This window comes from Octodon degus, unplaced genomic scaffold (genome assembly GCF_000260255.1).
Source record: "Octodon degus isolate 3935 unplaced genomic scaffold, OctDeg1.0 scaffold00110, whole genome shotgun sequence".
NCBI classification, from domain to species: domain Eukaryota; kingdom Metazoa; phylum Chordata; class Mammalia; order Rodentia; family Octodontidae; genus Octodon; species Octodon degus.
In genome coordinates, this window is record NW_004524686.1 from 2,436,968 (window position 1) to 2,450,452 (window position 13,485).

The 13,485-nt window shown below is 40.6% G+C and overlaps 1 long non-coding RNA gene across 1 annotated transcript; it reads right to left on the minus strand.

The window, feature by feature from the left end:
• Positions 1–545: 545 nt before the first annotated feature.
• LOC111812035 lies at positions 546–11,647 on the minus strand. The gene is made up of 4 exons (XR_002817640.1): positions 11,512–11,647; positions 9,869–10,026; positions 1,069–1,148; positions 546–608 (listed from the first exon to the last, which is right to left on the minus strand). It is a non-coding gene; the product is annotated as an uncharacterized LOC111812035 (long non-coding RNA).
• Between the last annotated feature and the right edge of the window lie 1,838 nt (positions 11,648–13,485).

A 13,485-nucleotide genomic window follows, 5' to 3' on the forward strand; every position in this document is an offset into this window, starting at 1 on the left:
CTGGACAGCAAGATTGATTTTCTAATTAAGCTGGCATTTGTACAGGCGCATAGAGCCGCAGAAAGCTTCCCCACTGTATCTTCCCAACACTTTCCGATTTGTATTCATTTACCCTCATACCGGCTTCTCGAAGTGTGTGTAGGGGGGAAGGGTGAGTCCCTCTCTCCATGCAATATCCAACAGGAAAGAATTATATCAAATTACTGAGCAAAAGAGAGGAAAAAATGTAGGCAGGAGTTTATTTGGACTGATGTGGCCTACGAGTGGATGAGGCTGGACCCTCAGCCATCTCACCCGTCCCACCCAGGACCTGCCGCCCTCGCAGCTGGGCCTCCAACACAGATGGCTGGGGGAGGCCGGTTCTGAATGGTTCTACAAGCTCCCTTTCAAATACCGCTTGCCAAAAAGGTACAGCAAGCTTTTGTAGCGGCCTGGGTGAGGAAATGCGCTCCCGATTTAATTTACTTAGGGGAAGAATATGAAACGCTGAACAGCTCCCCAGATTCTGCGTGTCCTCTGGGACTGCACCAGAGGAGAAAACTTACTTTAGCAATTCTGGATCCAACGTGCAGTGCCTCGTTGCCCGTGGTCTCCTTCAGTGTAAGACACTGGGGAATAAAAGCGAAATCAGCAAGAAAAGCTTGCATCTTTTTTAGTTTATTCCTGGTACATCCATTACCTAATATTTTATTTAAAAGCTCAGACTCTCCCTCATTCAAAATGCTAAGTTCATCTGGGGAAACATTATGAGCTGAACGGAAGTGAAGTCTACTTACTTTTTAATGTTTAAAAAATAGGGAGAAAGGAAGAGAGGGAGGTGGTAAATAAAATGACCAAGGAGGTGTGAACTGTGTAAATCAGTTTAGGTAAGAATCAATGTGTGTTAGAGACCTTCAAAAAATAGTTCAAGGTGGCACCATTCATGTTCATTAAGGAGCCTGGTGGCCCTATCCCCAAACATTCCTGTCCCCCTGGGCTGTACAAACACAAAGATGGAACCCTTCCCCTTTCCCTGAAACCTTGTTCTGGTCTTATTTTCCCATGTCTGCTTATTGGACCACTATGTACCTGGTTAGTAGGGTCAAAGCCTGGGTATCATGGAGAACTCAATTATCCCTTGAGGCCCACATCAGACAGCTTGTTTTGTTCTAGAAAGCAGATGTCCGATTCAACTCGTAAATTTATTATCATTCCTCATTCATATTATTGAAATAACTTCCTAACAAGTATTAGTGAAGTCGTTAGTAATGTTCTAATTATTTCCCCAAAGTATATTGGATTCTGTCATTCTGTCCTCAGACTTCCTGCCGCATTCTATTGAATCCTACTGAAGTATAAACTCATGCATCAGCAGGCCTTTTAGTTCCTAACATGACACTGATAGTGCAGGGATTTATACAGAAAGCTGACACCTTCCCCGCCAGTAATAAAAATGCTTTGCTTGTCCAAACTTTAATTAGGTTCCTAAGTCTTCTTCTAGGCCTGTCTGTGTATTTTCTTATAAATTCTAGTTCTAAATGAAGCCTCCTCTGTGAATTTAACAAGAACCCTAAAAAAAAAAAAAAAAAAAACCAAGAACCCTATACCTTAAATATCAGGTCATGTTTATTGGCTAACCATCTTTGATTCCTTGATAGTTCTTCCTCCCCCATCATTGCCCGGGTGATACCTAATCATTTTGGCCTCTTAAGTAAGAATTACTTTAGGTAGTTTTAATCAGAATTCTCCTTCCCCCGCTAGTATCTCTTATACCATCTTGCCCACTTGACTGTAAGTTCTCCACTGCCCACCTGTGTTTGGGACTGAACTCAGAGCCCCCCCCCATGCACGCAAATATACACACTGTAAATCCCATGGCCATAGACACGATAACTATGGTAATGGTATTGACTAGTCTTACTTCCCATGATTTAAGAAGTGTCATTGAATAATTTTTCTCTTTATAGAGGCATTTGGAAGTTATACCAGATTGGTGTTTTTGTGGCTCATTGAGTAGAGATCATAACTGTATTTAGTAAGGGAGACACTTAAGATTCTAGATACAATCAGAGATATAGCACCCTACTTAAAAAGACTACTTCAAGTCTAGTGAAATGTGCCTTGCCTCTACCTCCAAACATGTATCACCTTGGTCATGACTCTAGCCCCCTCAAATCATTCTGCATGGCACCTCTTTCAAGTGAATGGCCCCAATCTTTACTTCTTTGTGTGTGTGTGTGTGCGCACACTGACCTTCCCCCACTGTGAATCTCAGTTAGGAACTTAACAGGTTAGGAATTTTACATATAAATTAGGAACTTTAAAGTCTCCTTAAATGGTAAGCTCAAGCTGGCAAGCTAACTCACAGACTAAGCACCTGCCTTAGGCAAGTGCAGGGACCAGGGTTTGATCCCCAGCACCACAGGCCTCACTGGCCCAGCCCTGAGGGGCACTGAGCCAGCCACTGAGACTGGCCCTGGTGGCATATGCCTGCAATCCAAGAGCTGGGGAGGCTGAAAACAGGAGGATCACTACAAGTCTGAATTGGAGAGTGAGACTCTGTACCAAATACATTTTAAAATAAATAAATAAATCGGAAGCTCTTTGAAAGAAAGCACTTTTGATACTCACTTTTATATAATTGATGCAAGTGAAATAAGACTTTATATACAGTAAGTACTCAATATGCAGTCATTCGGTTGATCAGGGTTGAGGCTCTACGCTGGCAACGAAACCCTTTTCTGTTCAAGGAATCAGGGAGGACTTACGGGATCAGGTGAGGAGTGAACACAAGAACAAGCCATATCATCACACAGCAAAAGTCACAGCCAGCAGAGGGGAGTTTCCTCAGCTATCTGAAGAAGGGAGCATAGCATTCTAGATGAGAGGTCAGGTCAGAAGAGCTCCGAGCCTCTGTGATTCAGCAAAAGAGGGCCAACCAGACACTGATGAGCACTGAGGCATAACAAACAAAAAGACAATTTACAATCAAAAATGATTTCATCAAATCCTTGAGAAACCAGGTGGTCAGAGGTTTTGATAGGTTGTACCAGAGGAGTCCCACTGCCAAAGGGGAGCAGCTGCATGGCATGGGCCTGGGACACAGCTGGGCTTGCACCTTGCCCCAGGCTCTGAGCTCCTATGTGGCTCCTCAGGACGAGCATTCATCCTGGTTGTACTAGCCTGAGATCTGCAGGAGGGGACAGCCCCTGGGGAGCACTTGGCCTGAGAATTTGCCAAAGTCAACAGCAGCCTTCAAAGGCAAAGCTGCATTAGGCCCATTAGCTGCCAACTGTTTGGCAGCAATAGCTGCAGGTTGAGAGGCAGGAGAGATAGTGTTTCCATGTGCTCTCACCTATATAAGTCAGACTCATGATTGACCGCTGAGAAGCAAGTGACTTGAGGAATAAAAACACCTTAAAGTAATTTCTGAAGAAAGAATGGAAAGAAGGGCCAGCAAGATAGCTCAGGGAATTAAGCACCTGCTTAGGCAAGTGCAGGGACCAGGGTTTGACCCCTGAGACCACACGCTGTGTCGGCCCCACCGCCAAGCACACTGAGCTGGCCACCGAGTCCAGGCATGGTGGTACACGCCTATAATCTCAGCAGTAGAGAGGCTAAAAACAGGAGGAGCACTACAAATCTGAGCTGTGTAGACAGACCCTGTACCAAATAAATAAATAAATAAATAAATAAAAAAAAATCCAAGATGAAAATAACTATGCTACATGCTAGGGTTGAAATTAAGGAAATGGAGTAAGAGGAAAATGAGAAAATGAGCTATCAGAAAAATTTCAAAGGAAAAGGTTAGTATGATCTTAAAAAAATAGACTTTCACTGGAATATAGAGAACAGAGGCAAATAACCCTAGTACAAAATATGGAACGTAGCTATGTCCTGACTAGACAGATCACACTTAAAAGATAGTACTCCCAAACTAATTGAAAGAACTAGAATGATTTGGGAGAAACAGAAATTTAACTGCAGTTGTAGTTTGAAAAAGTAATAAACACTGATGCTGGCAAGAATAATAAGATAATTATTCATTATTGAGCTCATATGTATTGGAGAACTATTTTGGGTGAAGTACTTTATTAAAGGAAGGGATATCTGAAATCTACCTCAAAGGCTAGGAAGAATGGCTTAGCTAAAGAGGATAGACCATGGCTAGATAGTACCAACATCATGAGCAACATCAGCACCACATATTCCAGGGATAGAGAGACACAAGTGTGCTGTGGTTTACATCTAAAATGCTTCTCTAGGGGCCGGGGAGATGGCTCAGTAGGATAAGTACTTGACTGGCAAACACAGGGATCTGAGTTCAATCCCCGGTTCTGGAAAAAAAAAAAAAAAATCCTAAAATGCTTCTCTAAGTTCTCACTTTCAGGGGTGGGGCCTGGTTAGAAGAGGTGGGTCACAGGGAGCGTGATCTGGACAAGTATATTCCTGTCCGCAGCTCCTCCCCTAACGCCTCTCTGCTTTGTTGTCAGAGGAGGGCCACTTTCCTCTATTTTTTTCCCTGCCATGTCCTCTGCCAGGCCACCTCAGCACGAGAGCCACCCAGACACAGGCTCCACGCACTAAGACTGTGAGCCAAAATAAACTTTCATCTTTTCAGTTGGGGATGTTGGGCATTTTTGTCCCAGCAGTGAGAAAGCAGCTGATCCAGAAAAATTGATAGTAAAATGAGGGGTCATTACTAAAACTATTTCTGCCCATCTGGTTCAGGGGAATTTGGCACTAAATTGCTAGAGAGGTTTGATAAGATGCTGGAGATGCCCTAGGATGTTGTGAACAGTGCTTGATATGCAATTATATGCAATACAGGTCAGCACTCAAAAGCCCAAATGCTGTTAGGAATGCATATAATAGAGATCAAGTTCATGATGCTTCAGTTGGGAATAAGGACAGTGCTGGGAGCCAAGGGGATATGTATGCTGTGTGTTTATTGTTCTTCTTATTGTTGTTTCTTTTGTTTTGCTTTCAGTTTTTTGTTTTGTTTTGTTTTTTGCCTTTTTGAGACAGAATCTCACTATGCAGTTCAGACAGGTCTTCAGTTCACTTTGTAGCCCAGACTGGCCTCAAACTCTTAGCAATCCTCCTGCCTCAGCCTTCCAAGTTCTGGGATTATAGGCATGCAGTTTGGGAGGTTTATATTTGTAATCCCATGAAAAAGTTATTGGAATACCAGTAAGTAAATTCCAATCTGCCACATCCAGTGTGATGTATGCTGAAAATAATGTCACTAAAGCATATGGGAAATCAAGGAGATCCTAAGCCCAGTTAGGAGGATGGCTATCTGAAACAAAGACCTCAACCCAGAACCAAACCCAGGTTTTATTAATTTGTGAAGAGGGGAGTGGCTGGGAGATGAGTGACTGCAGTTGTGGTGGAAAGTATATAGTGCTGTGAGCTGGGCTAGGTAGAGGCTTGAGATCACCTCTGCAATACGCAGAGAGAAGGATCTGCAGAAACAGTAATGTGCATAAAACAATTTGAGGTAGTGTCTAATGTTTTGAGGTCAGTGCTTCAGCTCTGATGTGTAATGTTTTTATTCTCTGAGAAGTCACAGCCTCTATCTTGAGGCTTGATCCCAGCCAACAGTGTGGAGCAGGGCTCTCCTTCCCATCTAGCTCACACATGCTTTTTGAGAGGTATGGGACAGGGCAACACCAACCTGTCACCTTGCTTTGAAGGCTACACATCAACCCCTGGGATAGACCAATTTGCATTGTCTAAAGCCAGTTGAGGAGGAAAAGAGAAGTCCAAGCCAGCTCTGCAAACCTCAAGACATGGGAATAGGACTCAGTTTAGCCAAAATGGAGATAATTGTTCAAGAAGAATCATCCAGGTGATCCTCCACATGTCAGGAGCAAATTTCAGAGATAAATGTTTTGAAAAGTTTTCACTTTTCTCAGGAAGTGAAAGCATTCAGTTTGTACAAAGAAGAGCATAGTTACTAGAAAGAATAGCCTTATTGTGAATAAGTGAAATACTTTGTTCAGAGGCAAGAAGAAAGATGATTTGAGGACGTCTCAAAAATTAACAAGATGAAGGTGGGGAGGTAGCTCAGTAAAATAAACACTTGTTTGGCAAGTGCAAGGTCCTGAGTTCAAACCCCAGTACCATAAAAAAAAAGGAAAGAAAGAAATTAGCAAGACCCCAGAGATCATAGGCTCAAGAGTGAACAAGTGAAATCTTTCATCTGAGAAGACAGACCGTGGGATGCCTATTTACTCAAGACCCCTAGAGAAGTATATAGCTGGGTTCATCCACCGAGGCACTCAGAGGCACCTAACTACAGCCATGGTCCAAGGGGGCCCAGCCACTGCTTAAGCTGGTAGCTGACCATGACATCATTAACATGGTCCTTGTTTTTCAGGGACACAGAATACAAGTGTTTTGTGGTCACAGAGACTTCTAGACAGATTTCAGAGGAGAAGTCTAGGCAGTCACTGCTGGGACCTCCATAAGAGATCAGTGTGTGAAGCTGTTGAGTGAAGCAAAAATTGCAGTTAGAGATGTCCAAACTGTGGAACCTCTGCTAGCAAAGACAGAGGCAGTGATCAGAGCCTGCCTGAGAGAAAGGCAAGGAGGACAGCAACAAGTAAGGCCTAGGGCAGGGCGGGCCGAGCCCTTTATACTCACTTCTCAACACAACCTATCCCAGGTGTTGGACATAGAGTTACAGGATTTAATGCTTGCTAAAGGCTGCTTTAGTCTTGCTTTCGTCCAACTTCTATCTATTCCTCTATTCCTATTTTTTGGATAGGAATGTTTACTCTGCATCATTATATGTTGGAAAGGCTTAATTTTCTTTTTTATTTTTATAAGGGTTCACAGTGAAGAGCTTGCCTTGAGTCACTAAGGAGGCCTTAGATTTTAATTGTTTAGTAATACTGGAGCCATTAAGATGTTGGTGACTCTTAGAAACAGACTAAATTATATCTTGCATAATGAAATGGCTATGAGCCTTCATGGGGCCAGGGAAGGAATATTATGGTTCAAATATAAATTTTCTCCTGAAAGTCTTACATTGATAGGTGGAAGAGAAAAGTCACTGGGAGCATGACCAGGGGATGCTTGTGTCCGTACCTCCTCCACGCCCCACCCCAATCTTGCTGCTCTCTGGCCATCGCGATGTGAGCAGCTTTCCTCTGTCATGCTATTCTGCCACATCATTTCTACCTTAGAGCCAGCCCACTAGGGACTGCACCCACTAAGACTCTGAGCTAGTAAACCTCTCCTCCTTTAAATAGAGGATGTTAGGTATTTTGTCCTAGCAATAGGGAACTGACTTATACAAAGTCTTGCTGGATAATGCGTAGGATGGAGGAGAGAAAGAGCATGGAAAGAGTCTACTGGCAGCATTGCAAAATTTTACCATCACTTGTCCAATGATGAACCACTAAACACAGAAAAAACGGTACAGAAGCACAGAGATAGTGAGATGTCTTCACTTATCTATAAAAATACTACTTTTTAATGTAAAGAATTTTTATTCTCAATCTACATGTGCAAAAATCACTTTTCTCCTTCCCTTTCATGCCACTGACTATTCTGGTAATTATTTTTGCTTTACAGTCCCATCAATGAGAAGCAGCATTCTGTGAGCTCCCTGGACTTGGGCCACTGCCATCCTTAGCATGCTCCTTTAACTTTGAGTGTCTCAGTTGCATTCACAAAGGAATGGTGACAGAGTTAATTAGAAGAAAAGTTAATTAGAATCTAGATCTTCTACAATTTCTTCCTACCTTCAGCAATTCCTCAAGTTCCTAAAAGTGCTGCTTAGAGAAAAAGATTTGCACTGACGCAGAACTTTGTGGCTGTGAAAGTAATTCTAAAATGATTATGGAGAGATGGATATGACCTGTATCTACAGGAACACTTGGCATTTCATTTGCCACATCTTGTCATTTGGGGATAGCAGGATTGTAGAGCCAAAAGATCCACCTGTGTCTGTCTCGGTGAATCACTCAGTCACTTTAGATGAGGAGAAAAGAAAGAACAGAAGTTAGACAAAATAATTAATAGAGAAAAGGACTTGGACAATCTATTGCTACCACTTATGGGAGAGCAGAAGATTCATCTCAAATTTATTTTGTCATATCTGAGAGTCTAAAATCTGGTCATGGATTAGTAGATACAAAAAAAGAAAGATACAGAATAAAAGTTCTGCAACCTTTACTTTATTCTCATTGTTGGAGACCTCTGAACTATAGTCTCCTTGTCTCTAAAATGAAAATAATAATAATAATAATGCTTACTTCTTGGGGTAGTTGTGAGGACAGAAAAGAACATGTACCAAACACTTAGCACATGCTGATTTCCATGCTTTATGGATTCCATGAAAAGGCCTGGATTCTATGAAAAGGAAATATATTGGCAGGAACATAGAAGGCCACAAGGATGCCCTTCACTACTGCAAGTTTTTTATTTGCATGTGAACAATGAAAGTAATAGCAGTTGCCATGAAAATCAGCTGCCACATAGACAGACTCATTCACTTGTCTCTCCCTGAAATGAATTTTTGGTCTGGCACCCAGCAAAATAAACTGCTGTGGATCAAGATGAGTGCAAATCCAGCATCTATTATTGGTATCTTTCTTAATGTCTTGACACCATTTTAAAAAATGAACCAACCAGCCAACTGGAGACTATTCAACGCTAAATAAACATTTGGAATCATGCCAGGCCTTTTACAAAATTACAACCTGCCTAAAATAGATGCCTCAGAGGTCAGTTTCAAATGGGCTCATTGGATGTCCATGTTTGTTTACTTCTACCCAAAGGCAATTTCAGGGCAAGTAACTCAGACAGCTGCTTGGGCGTCCAGCATTAAGCGCAGACACTGCTGTTCCTTGTACAAGATGTGCTGCGCCACTGCTTCTATTTTAAAAGGATTTCCCACCTTCTTTTGGAGAAGGCAAGGCCATGGGTCAAGTGTGAAGGCAAAAGCCATTTAGAAAGAAAAGTAGGAAATGGCGAGACAAAGAAGGCAGGCCCGCATTTTAGATATGGACCCCTACCTAGCCTACAACTTTGCCTATCCAGCTAAACAGATCTCTTCATTTGAAATAGAATAATAAATAGACCCAAAAGTTTATTGAAAATATACAAATATCTAAAAATTTCTTTTCACAAAGCATAATGTTAGAGTAAAATAATCAATGAGAAGAGGAATAATCAGTTCCCTTTAATAAATGCACATGCCACCTACATGTGGTGGTACACATCTATACTCCCAGCACTTGGGAGGCTGAAGCAGGAGGATCACTTCAAATCCAAGGCAAGCCTAGGCAACAAAGCAAGTTTAAGGACAGCCTGAATTGCATAATGACACCCTATCAAAAAAAAAAAGGAAAATAAATAAATATATAAAATGATAAAATATATTTGTGGCAGAACTTTGGCTTCCAGAAAGCAAAACACTCAAAACTCAGTTTTTGATGTAGGATATCTTCCCATTTTTTATCTTAATAAAGAAAAATAATGGGATTGGATATTCTTGGGGGGCAGGAAGAAAAGCCAGCTAATTTCAAACAGGGTTTCAGAAATTGAAAAGGTTAATGAATTGACAGTTGAAACACTTTTAGAAATCTTTAACATCATGTGTTTTATATAAATCAGTTATCATATTTTGCCACTAAGTCACCTTAAAACAAAGGAGAAACATGACCTGGAACTACCAAGCAAAAACTTTCTTGTACATTGAAATACATCTTATTTGACCAAAGGAAACAGTAATTCTTCTGAGAAAGCCTGCCTGGATAGCTCAAGCTTGAACTGATTTTCTGCTAAGCCGAATTTTTATGTAATATATAGTTAGTTTACTCCATTCAGGAGCTAATTATGCATAGCTTATGTTTTTCTCAAATTGACTTACATGAGCTTGTTCCCCCACCTACACAAGAAGCTTTTTTTCCCCTCTAGAGTGGCCGTAACAATGCAGTAAAGTTTTGTCAGTAGTCATGTGTTGCATTTATTCTCCCTCTTTGGAGCATCCGTTTGGTGCTGAGCACATCAAAAACCTTCAGTAAACATCTGCTGAATAAAACAAAAGTTTCAATTACAACAGTCTAAAGTGAAATGTCTCTAATATAAGATTGTTACTTCAATTAGGGTTAATGTAAACATGCAGGTATATTAGAATCACCTGGCTGCATATCGGAATCACTGGGGAGCTCTAACAACATTTCTTTGTCCTATATTACACGTTGATATTAAAATGTAGGGAAAAGGGGGGAGATATATTCATATACGTATGCAGGAAGTCTTGGATAATTGTCCTGCTGACTTCTGCTGGTCTACAGAGGGGAGCAGGGGATGCTCAAATGTTTCTTTCTTGTCCTTTTCATTTCTTATAATTTTTTAAAATCAATATTGAGTGCTTATATCTGATAATCTAAACAAATAATTTGAAGACAACGGGGGTCAGGGAGATAGCTCAGTGGCATAGGCGCCTGCCTCTCAAGCACAAGTCTGATCCCTGGCACTTCATAAAAAAATAAACAAATAAATTAAAAGTTTCTCGGTTGAAGACAACATGATGACTTCCGATTGCTTTGTTTGGTGAAGGTCTGTACTGCTCCTAATAAGTTTTTGATCTTTTACTAAGGATAATTTTACTATTTTATATTCTCTTTAGATAAGAAAAAATGAAAGTTTTGTGCTAATATTGTGTAGACAAGATATGACATCTACATCTTTCACTCTGAATAACTACTAGAGGACAACAATACACAATGTATCAACTATTGTATCTGTCCTTATAAGCTGTTTTGAAATTTGGTTTCATTGTTACGTTTATCTTTTTTTGTTGTTGTTGTATTTTAGTCCAACAGGGTCTACTACATAGATAGGACTGGGAGTAATTTTCTTGTGTTCAGCCTCCCAAGAGCTGGGATTACAGGCGCGCACCACCACGCCCAGTCTCAATCTCTATCTCAGTGTGCCAGGGGGGCGGGGCCAGCACTGCACACTGGGGATCAGACCTCCGCCACTGCATCTGCCTAAGCAGGTGCTTTAGTCTGCTGAGCTATTTGGCCGGCCCTGTTATGTTTATCTTTTTTAAAAAGGAAAGAACAACTGGAATGGGGGAAAGGAGAACAAAAGGATATACACAAGATAGCTAAGATAATTGTGCTACTAATTTCTATTGGTTTATTGAAAGGAACGGATAAGGTTTAATTGGTTGATCAATATTGCATACTTATATCTGGCAATCTGAGCAACAAATTTGATGATAACAATATCTAATATAACAACCATTGTTAATTTCCTATTCTCATTTTGAAATTCTGTATCATGTTTATTGCTATTTGTCATTTTGTTGTCTTTGTTTCTTTCACTTTAAAATAAAATTTAAAAAATGAATAAAATAGAGAAATACAATAATCCCATTGTCATCAAGTAGCTTACATAAGTAGAGTTGAAAACAGCTATCAAAGCTTATAGCAAATAAATAAAATGCATATCAGCTGATCACATTGTAGTTTCTGTATTTACCATTAATTTCTGAGAATTAACCTTGGTAACCATGACTGGACCCTGATATTCCCCAAGACTTCTCCAATAATTCATTTACCAACCATCCTGTAAAACGGCTGATTTTGCAAATGTTTAAATTCATCAGTTGTGGGCTGGGGAGATAGCTCAGCAGTCTAAGCACCTGGGAAGCACAAGGACCCAGTTTCGATCCCCAGTACCACATGCTATGCTGGTCTAAGCTACGTAGCGAGACTCTATAACAAATCAATCAATCAATCAATCAATCAGTCATCAGTTGTGCACTGATGCTGATTAATTTTGCTTATAGAAGAGAATTTTATTTCTGATTCATAGGAAAAAAGTAACAGAATTAACTTCCTATCTGTGGGTACATTTTATATTAATTCAATACAGTTTTGTACCAGCACTATATATTCAAAGATAAAATAACAGGAACCAGATTTACCTTCTTGCCTGAAACAACTAAAGAGCTGCATAATTCAACTTTCAAGTATTGAACACTGACTGAGAAAAAAGTACTGCTCCCTACGACAGGGGAAGTGGGGAGGTGCATCTCATGAGTGCCCCCGCTTGCTCCCTGGAGAATGATTCCAGCTTGTGGGGCAGAAAAGCAAATCCCTGGAAGAGCTGACAGACTGAGTTAAGGAAGCAAAGGCCAGAGACAGAGAGAGAGCGTCCAAGAGTCGCAGGGGATCCCCCTTCCGTATTCTGGTAAGTATTGCTGAGCAAATGGGAGTGAGAAAACTACCGACAAGGATTTGAAGAGCCATGTCCGGAACGTACACAGAGCCAGTAGTGGTGCCTGATCTCTCAACCAATCAGGAGCTGTGGATTAGAGCAGAGATGGGCAAAGCATGGGCAACAGGCCAAATCCTGTCTGCCAACTTTTCATAAGTACAGTTTTCTTGGAATGCAGTCACTCCCATTTTTATGTACTTTCTGTGACTATATTTGCTCTACAGTGACAGAATTGAGTGGTTGGGACTGTGACCATATGGCTCACATGGCCTAAGGTATTTACTATTTAGCTCCTCAGGGGGAAAAAAATAATTGCATACCCCTAAGGTAAAGTATTAAGAAGTACCTTTCCTTCATAATGGAAAAAATGAACTCTACACTAAATGCTCTTCTGGTCCTATTCAATAAAGCTGGCTTTTAAAGCAAGATTGTTCCCAATTAACTTATGTTCCAGGATCTCAAGACCCTCCATATGAATTCAAAATATATATCCAGCAACTGCCAATGTAAAATTCACAAGAGCTGGAGTCCAACCAAAAGTTACCATGCATGCAAAGAAGGGCAATACAACCCATAATGTGGAAGGGGACACACAATTAGTCAAAACTGAGCCAGAAATAACAAATTATAAAATTAATAGGCAAGGACATTAACACAGCTGTTATGGATATTTAATGTTGTTACTTGAGAAAAGATAGCACATGTTTAGTAAGAACAAGAAAAACGTTTTGTAAAACAAAACCAAATAAAATAGTTAACCATTTAAAACAATATAATAGCAATGTATTTGCGGATACACCATGTTTGGACTGTAAAACATAGACATCTCCTGAGTCTCCCATGATAACATGAACATAAAAACCAAGAGAGATACAAATAGATGCATATCATTACTTTCTATTATGAAATAATTTAACATAGCTAATAGTGGTAATGTTTGTCTGAAATCATGAGTTCTTATGACACTAAGCAGGAGGATCAAGAATTTGATGCCATTCTGGGCAATTTGGGAAGACTCTTTCACAATGCTTTCAAAGATGGGAAGGGCCTGGGAATGGCTCAGTGGTCAAGCACTTGCCTAGCATAGGTGAGGCCATGCTTTCAATACCCAACACCACACACACACACACACACACACACACACACACACACTTGCATGCACACACAATTAGTTTAATAATATCCAAAGGTATAACTGCTGGAACAAGTACTTAAAAACATAGGGCTGGGGAGATAACTTGGTGGCATAAGTGC